This window comes from Loxodonta africana, chromosome 6, assembly GCF_030014295.1.
Source record: "Loxodonta africana isolate mLoxAfr1 chromosome 6, mLoxAfr1.hap2, whole genome shotgun sequence".
Lineage (NCBI taxonomy): Eukaryota > Metazoa > Chordata > Mammalia > Proboscidea > Elephantidae > Loxodonta > Loxodonta africana.
This window is the reverse complement of record NC_087347.1, coordinates 105,537,411-105,546,285: the sequence shown is the minus strand read 5'-3', so window position 1 is coordinate 105,546,285 and position 8,875 is coordinate 105,537,411.

Genomic DNA, 8,875 nt, shown 5'->3' with positions numbered 1-8,875 from the left:
AGTACAATAAACAAACAAAAAAGAATATTAGAATAAAAGCTCCACAAAAAAAAGAAAAGTGTTTACAGTGGAAGTTTCACTGACACCTCATTGTCAACATGGTTAAAACTGTATTCGGTCTGTCTCATCTCTTCCAAATAAACCTTGTTCCTACTCTTCTTCTTTCACATTCTATCTCATTTGATCACCTTACCATCCATTCATTCTCCCAAACCTGATAGGTATGTATTTATTGTCTTCTTTCCCAAGCACCCATATCTAATCAGCTAAATTTTGTTGATTCTACTTACTATCATACTTAGAGATTTGTTGTTGTTGTTGTTCCCCCTCCATTCCCATTGTCAGGATTCTAGTTGAATGTCTTTTGCCGTTGTTTTCCACCTTGACTTAATGAAAATTAACCTCTTAAACATTTTTCTGTCTCAGGCTATATCCTTCTTCTTTAAGTTCTGTATACTGTAGTCAAATTTTCTTTTAAACGGCAAGTGTGTTCTGATTGTGTCCCCGTTTAAACTGCTCACTATTTCCAGGAATTTGGGGGACAGAATGCATATTTAGCTCTGATACCTTTTCCAGCCTCACCTTTCACCGTTCACCTGCTCCTCCAAACTGCTCTCTGGCCAGAAAAAACAAAAAAAAAACATGTTTTGCTCTTGCTTTGTGGCATTTTCCATGCTCCACCTAGAAGACATTCCTCATGTCTCATCCCCTGACTACATTTTATGCATCCTTCAAGCCTCAGCTTCTAAAGAAATTCATGCTGATGGATGTCATCCTCGCCTCCCATGGCAGGATGCTAGATATTCTCACGCAAAATTAAGGACTTACTTTTTGGTATCTCCATTTCAGTTTTATACTTCTGTTGTTTTATCCCCATCCATTGCATTATACTAAATATTAAACAGAGATCTGGAATGTAGTAGGCACTATAGAAAGCTTGTTTCTTGAAATATTGAATGCACACATTATATTTATTATTCATTTAATGGTGAAAACTTCATATAGTTGAGGTTCAAATTTTTAATAGGTCCCCCCACATTAGAATTATGTATATATATAAAATGAAACCATTGCCATCGAGTCGACTGCTACTCATAATGACCCTGTAGGACAGAGTGGAACTGCACAATGGGGTTTCCAAGGAGCCCTGGTGGAATAGAACTGCTGAGTTTTTGGTTAGCAGCAGTGCTTTTAGCCAGTGCACCACCAGGGCTCCTAGAATTATACATAAATCAAAGAGAGAAAAAAATAAGAAAAGAAATCAACTAACTAAAAGGAGAATGTTGTGCTTATATGCATCTGAGAAGCATGAGAACTTAGTAATATTAATGTAGAGACATTTTTAATAAAATTACGCTAAATGAATGGATGAGTAGTTAACGAAAAAATATTTATAAAATTCTCATAAGACACATGTTATATATTTTACTTTTCTTCTATTTCTAACTCCTTTTAGAATATAGCTGAATAATCTATTCAACAGTCCTTTAGGTCAATTTGATTAATTTAAATCAATGGGATATTGAAACTTTAGATTTTAAAAAAGGGGGCAATACTGAAGTCAAAGATAAGACAGAAAGAGTCATAAAATGGTGCTGTTGGTGTGAGTGAGAGAATGCAAAATGCTCATCTAGAATAGAAATTTCTTTTGTTTGATATTGTGGCATGTGACTGTCACTGATTTAACATATTTTTTAAAAAATGCCAAAGTCACAGAGATTCATTGAATTTGACATTGACTGGTTGGAATGGGAATGTAAAAAAAAAATCCACAAGAGACTTATGGTAGATAACACCGATCAGGCACAGTTTTGACCATTTTACTAAAGTTTTTTGTTGTGGTGGTTTTTTGTTTTGTTTTGGAGGAGGGAGTGTTTTGTTTTTATCATGCACCAAACTTTCACTCAATATTGATGACACATTTTATTTACATGTCCTTCACAAATGGCTCAGCTATAGATCAGTAATTCATGCTTTTTTCTTCTCCAATTTTATTACCTGAACTTACTCTTCTAAGCATCTTTTTACGTTTCTAGTTTGGTTTTTTTTAGTTAAATACAAGTGAAAATTGATTGGAGTATTTCTCAAAGGAATTTTATCTTTATTTCATCATAATTGCTTCATATTTGAATAATGACAGATGAACTGCCTCATTCAATTGCAGTTTTAAGGCTTTGAAGTCACAAGAACAGCACAGGATTTAAATTCTCAAGCCATTATTATCACAGAAAAGACACTGGGGAAAATGAAAACTTATGGTCCCATAATTTCCTGGGGAAAAAAGACTCCAACGGTTAAAACAAACCATTTCCTGGACGATTTCTAACCTAAGACTTTACAACACAAGAGTGAACTGGCAGTTACTCCATGGCCCTGCCTTCCTAAATTACTTCTAGAACAATATTTTATAATATTGAGTCAAATTTCACATAGCAAGTAAATGACATTATGATTATTTTGCTTCTTGATAAACATCTCAGAGGCATTTATAATTCTGTTCAGCAACAATCTAGTATTTCACCAATAGAGAGTTCATGTGATCTTTTTCTTTTTTTCTCTGACATTTATATCAAGAGCTGAGTACTTGTCAATACTCCAAGGTATGCATTTCAAAGTTCCCTCTGTCTTTGTATTCAGTTTTAAGTAATGAATCAAAAAATATGCAGAGGCTAAAAGCAAAAATGAAACCCTGGTGGCGTAGTGGTTAAGTGCTATGGTTGCTAACCTAAAAGGTTGGCAGTTCGAATCCTCCAGATGCTCCTTGGAAACTCTATAAGGCAGTTCTACTCTGTCCTATGGGGTCGCTATGAGTTGGAATCGACTCGATGGCACTGGGTTTGGTCTTTTTTTTTTTTTAAGTAAAAAAACACATCTTGCATTTAAAATTTTATTAAATATGGCTCATATATTTTTATGGTGGCTGACTTATACATACAACACTTTCATTTCTTGACTAAGACACTATATTTTTACCAAGATGACATCAAAAGTTTTTTAAGACCTCAGTACACACTGGCAGGAGATGCAAAGTAAACAGTGTAAATGAAAATATAAAAAATATGCTTAACCTAATTTGAACCCCATAAAATTATATCAGAAAAGGATAGTTATAAAGCATTATAATAAAGAGCATGAACATGAAAATTGACTCCCACTTGAAATTACTGGAAGGCCCCTTTTTCATGGGACTTTTTCTCTAGTTATTTATCAAAGCAAGGTGACACTCTCAGTAGGTCAGTGACTTCTGTGAAGAATATTATATGGAACAAAATTGATTATTTGCATTACAAAAATTGTATTTTATGGTAATACCAAATTTCCTGAATACAGAAACCCATTAAATACCAGTTTTCAATTCAACGGAGAAGAACACCATTATATATTTCTTCTGTAATGGATCATAGCCCATTAAGACAAACACTCTGTAGTCAGGCAAAGCACCCGGCATTGCTATAACTGATTGCTTAGATGTTTTCTGTGCTTGTGGAATCCATTTAAACCCTAAAACATTGCTGACTTACATCTTAATGCTGTTTAACTCTTCAGATACCCTATGTCATTTAGGCCTCAGAAGAGAAGTGAGATCATTGGAATACTTACTCTATATGCCCAGCCAACTTCTCCATAGGCTGCAGGCTATGTAAGAGACTACGAAGTTCTTTTGGATCTTGAAGACGAGTCTATATTTTAAGAAAAAATATATTTTACAATATACCGTGACAAAGCCAATATGCACATATTTTGCCAATTGACTACTAGTTCTTTTCAGGAAATATTTTTATGTTTTCATTTCATCCTTTCCCATTCTATCCCTCTTCAGTAGTTTTAGATTCATGTCTGAGTTGAGGAGAGCTTCTTTTGGAACATTTGTATATTCGAGTTTAAGTTGGTCAAGATTTAGCAAATCAATTGATTAATTGCAGAGTGTCTCAATTTTTCTACTTTTCTCTCTTAAGTTTTTTTTAAAAAGAAGATCAGAATATCAGAAACTTAGAAGTAGAAGTTGTCAGCAGTTGATGGGTTATGGAGATGTCCAGGAAGAATGATGTTGAACTGTATCAATCTGTATCAAAGCTATTTTGACTTTCTGTGTCTGAGTGTACAAGATGGTATCTGGCATCACATGTCTAAGAAAGAATCACAAAGAAAAATACTCCCATACCATGCTCACGTCTTACTTTCTGAACCCAGCTCCCCGCATTCTGGGTACCTTCTCCCCTGGGTTTCAGTTGTGCTGAGGAGACCTTTACATATACAAAACCCTCCTCTGAAAAATACCCCTTCGACTTCAATGTTCTGGCACCAATATAATGTTCCTTCTGCCTATTGCCCTCCTAGATTCACCTCTAACATTTCCAGGACCCAGAGCAGGAGTACTAATAGAGTTCTAAAGCAAATTGTTAATGAACTATTAAATGAAAAATAGTTCCATTTTCCTACTTTGACATATATTGTCATAATGACCTGGAAAACCAGATTAAAAGTTAGAATTCTTGTACTCCTTGGAGTCTACTCTGAAATGAGGGTGCAGAGAGCTGATCACCTGTCCCTAATCCATAGTTTGAGCACCACTCTTTCTTCCTACACTGGGCTTCATCCCACACCACTAGGGCTGCACTGGCATGCATGTCCAATCCACAACAGCTGCCCCTTAATGAACCCTGAGGCCTCAGGGTGCATATACTTAGCAAAGAGGCCAACCCTTGGAAAGATGGATGCAGGGAAGGGGCTTTGCAATAATACACTAGGTTTTCCATAATTTAGGTATTGTTTTTTGGATCTCATTAATCTTGTTTTAGAGAAATTAATTCAAATAGGAAAGTTTTGCATAACAAGGTGTGCAAGTGACATGAAAGTGTAAGTTTGGACAGCAGAGTGTCGACCAATTGTGAAGGACTCCTACATGCAATTCTACTAACTAGGGAAGGACTCCCATATTAGCAGCATTTTTGTTTTATGCTGTGTGATGTTGCCCTGTATCAGCCAATATGTCCAGAATTATTTCCCTGAATTAAGTGGAATAATAAAGGAAGTTACAATCCATTCACCAGAATATGTTTGTTAACACAGGTTGGTTGACAAATTTTGATGGCTCTTCCTTAATGCTAGATGATAAACACCTAGGAGAATGTGAACTGAAACTGGACCTTGGGAATATGCATATATACATATAGAACTATATATACCTATATCAGTATATATGTGTGTGTATATGTGTATGTATATATATACACACATACATACATACATATAGAACTATTTTTATTCCATGAATCATGTAGGACTTACATGTCTACAGTTGAAGATATAGAGATGCATCCTGCTAGATTTTGTGATCTGTGAAGTAAAAAATAAAATCAGTCAGATTAAAATTGTTTAAACAGCTCTCTAGCAAAACTGATTTTGGATACCAAAAACAGTGATTTATATAATGACCACTTTTCCCTCAGTCCTAGGTAGCAGAACCCTGATTTTATTTCTGGTTGAAAATGTGCCTAGCTTAAAGACCATGCTTACATAATTTTTTTTTCTTTTCTTGATCTGTAGCCACCAATAAGATATAAGACAAATTATTAGGTGGTACATTTCTCTAATCTGTCTTCTGTACTACATGAAACTTAGAGATGAAGGCAGGAGCTTAAGCAGCCATCTTGAGACAATGAGGTAAACACTAAAATAGTCATAAGTACGTATATCATGACCATCCTTGAGCCACCATCAGTGCCAGCAAATGCCTACTTCTGCATTTCTCATTATGTGATAAAAATAAACCCTTATGTGTCTAAGTGATAGTCATTTTGAGTTTTATATGCAATTGAATCTAATCTGAAATGATATAGAGAATAAATATTAATACTTATTAATCACCTTTTTATGCCTATCTTGAGTATAAAGGTGCAAAGGCATTCAGCTGTGTGGATCATAACAAATTATGGATAACATTGAGAAGAATGGGAATTCCAGAACACTTAATTGTTCTCATGAGGAATCTTTACATAGATCAAGATGCAGTTGTTTGGACAGAACAAGGGGATACTGATTGGTTTAAACTCAGGAAAGGTGTGCGTCAGGGTTGTATTCTTTCATCATACCTATTCAATCTGTATGCTGAGCAAATGATACGAGAAGCCGGACTATATGCAGAAGAACAGAGCATCAGGATTGGAGGAAGACTCATTAACAACCTGCGTTATGCAGATGACACAACCATGCTTGCTGAAAGTGAAGAGGACTTGAAGCACTTACTAATGAAGATCAAAGACCACAGCCTTCAGTAAGGACTGCACCTCAACATAAAGAAAACAAAAATCCTTACAACTGGGCCAATAAGCAACATCATGATAAACGAAGAAAAGATTGAAGTTGTCAAGGATTTCATTTTACTTGGATCCACAATCAACAGCAATGGAAGCAGCAGTCAAGAAATCGAAAGATGCATTGCATTGGGTAAATCTGCTGCAAAGGACCTCTTTAAAGTGTTGAAGAGCAAAGATGTCACTTTGAAGACTAAAGTGCACCTGACCCCAAAAAAAGACCCAAGCCATGGTATCTTCAATAGCATCATGTGCATATGAAAGGTAGACAATGAATAAGGAAGGCCGAAGAAGAATTGAAGATTTTGAATTGTGGTGTTGGCAAAGAATATTGAATATACCATGGACTGCCAGAAGAACGAACAAATCTGTCTTGGAAGAAGTACAACCAGAATGCTTCTTAGAAGCAAGGATGGCAAGGCTGGGTCTTACATACTTTGGACATGTCGTCAGGAGGGGTCAGTCCCTGGAGAAGGACATCATGCTTGGCAGAGTACAGGGTCAGTGGAAAAGAGAAAGACCCTCAACGAGGTGGATTGACACAATGGCTGCAACAATGGGCTCAAACATAACAATCATTGTGAGGATGGCTCAGCACCAGGTAATGTTTCGTTCTGTTGTGCATAGGATCGCTATGAATCGGAACCGACTTGACGGCACCTAACAACAACAACAAGACCCAGCACATAGTAGATAAGTGTTTATTGAAATAAATCAAACTAGTATTTTCCACAGATTTTTACTATTCATAAACTGAGCTCACAAATATTAATCTTATTTAAGTATTAAAAATGCAATTAATTTAATCATTGTTTATTAGGCACTGATTACAGGCTGGAGTTCCTGGGTCACTGAGTTTTTGGAAGTAGATCTCCAAGCCTTTTTTCCAAAGCACCTCTGGGTGGACTGCAGCCTCCAACTTTTCAGTTAGCATCCAAGAGCATTAGCTGTTTGCACCACCCAGGAACTTTGTATCTTTACTTTAGAAGAAGTGAAAGAATCTACCAAACTTCCTTAGCAGGATGATTATAACTGAATTTGAATGAGAAAATAACTCTATTTTCTGATTGTTATTGATACATAGTTTATTACACAAAAATGTGTAGATTGCTTCTGAATGTGCAAGAAATTTAATATATTATAGCTAAAGCATTATAATGGGCATTACCATATGAAATGGTTTAGAATAGGCTGAGATAAAATTGCATCTCCTAGGAAATTTTTTATATGAATATTTTCTGTGCCCTGGGCCCAGGTATTATGATTCAGTAGGTCATAGACTGAATGTTGAAATCTTTATTTAAAAAAAAATTTCTGGTCATTACAGTACAAGGGATTTGATCAGCTTTTGGTAAAAATAAGCAAACAGCTATCACCCTTGATCATTCAGTTAACCAGTAAATATCTTCCAAAGGGTTAACCATAAGAAAAAGGTGATATTATTTCCTAAAAGGAACAGATTTTCTTCATTGTATGGAAGAATAAAGATATGTTTTCAGTTTTAATAATCAAGCATATCTTTGAGAGTAAAAATGTAACCTAGCTAAACAGTCATTATAGGATTTTTTTTTTAAGCTGTAAACTCCCCCCCTCACCCAGATGTCTGCAGAAATAGATTATTTCTCCTAATTTCCTGATTTAGTTATAGTCATACTGTACATAAAAACAGATTTGATTTTCTTGGAATCAAACATAAAATGAAAGCCAAGTCCTTATCAGTGAAACAAGACAGCCGTTTTGCAGAGCTGTGTACATCCTTTGAACTCAGATGACATTGTCTCAGAGGAAAAGATGTTTGATGAGTTTTTTACACTTTAAAGCTCTTGCTAAGAAAAACGAGCTGGGAATCTCTTTTGGTAGAATTGAACGGGGGTGGATCATTTCGTCTTCAAAAGATGAGGGAAAAAGTGTCATTTTCTATTTCCCTTAAGTATCCTTCTTTCAAATACTTATGTGACAAGAGGTTCAACAGGCTTAGATTTGGGGTTTTAGCTTTTCCAGAAATGCATGGAGGACTAAAATGGCCCGGCACATCAAAAGGGAAAATCCCCTAGAAAGAACGAAATGGTGCAGCAAACCCTTGAAAAATATAGTTCACAAAATTGCTATAATCAATTCTATAGCCTACAACTTAAAAAGAAATTAACAATCCAAATCCCAAACTGAATTAACTAACATTATGCACTTCTAATTCAAATTGTCAATGATAAACTGAGGAGGAAATGCTCTTTAGAGATAAAACTTTTGAAATCCATTGGTTTATTCTACAAATGTATATATTATGTGCCAACCTTTGCATAGATGCTGTGTCCATATATAAAGGGTAAGGTCAGGTCAAGTCAATAAAGAACGGGGAGAAGAAAGATGATGTAGAAAAGGGTTGGGAAAGAAAGCATGAAATGACCAGCGACTGAAATAGCGAAAAGTGCAAGGAAGAAAAGTCAAAATTGGAAGGACTGGGTGTGTTAAGATCTGCAAAGGGTCTGAGGTTTGGCCCTACTTACACACTAACAATTTAGCCTGCCACTATTTCATAGATGCTGGCCAAAGACATGAGACTC